This window comes from Ursus arctos, unplaced genomic scaffold, assembly GCF_023065955.2.
Source record: "Ursus arctos isolate Adak ecotype North America unplaced genomic scaffold, UrsArc2.0 scaffold_1, whole genome shotgun sequence".
Lineage (NCBI taxonomy): Eukaryota > Metazoa > Chordata > Mammalia > Carnivora > Ursidae > Ursus > Ursus arctos.
The window spans coordinates 102,941,730-102,942,015 of record NW_026622763.1 but is presented as its reverse complement, the minus strand read 5'-3'; positions in this window follow the sequence as shown (position 1 = coordinate 102,942,015).

The following is a 286-nucleotide window of genomic DNA, read 5'->3' as shown; positions in this document are numbered from 1 at the left end:
CGTGTATTCACACATTCATTTAAAAAGAAAAGCATTACCAATGATGGCACTCCTCAGAACAATAATGAATGAGTCGCATTTGCTGACACACATGCTTGTACGTTTTCCAGATAAGAATACCTTTTGATCTTTGCCTTGTCAGAGATCGTGCGCTGTATCGCACGCAACGGTCATTTGGAAACAGAATATTAGGCAATGCTTTTGAGGGCTCAAAATGATAAAAAGGAAAGCAATGTCAATAAATGTGATATTTTGCAATTTGTTCCAAGGACAATTTGGGTTTTAT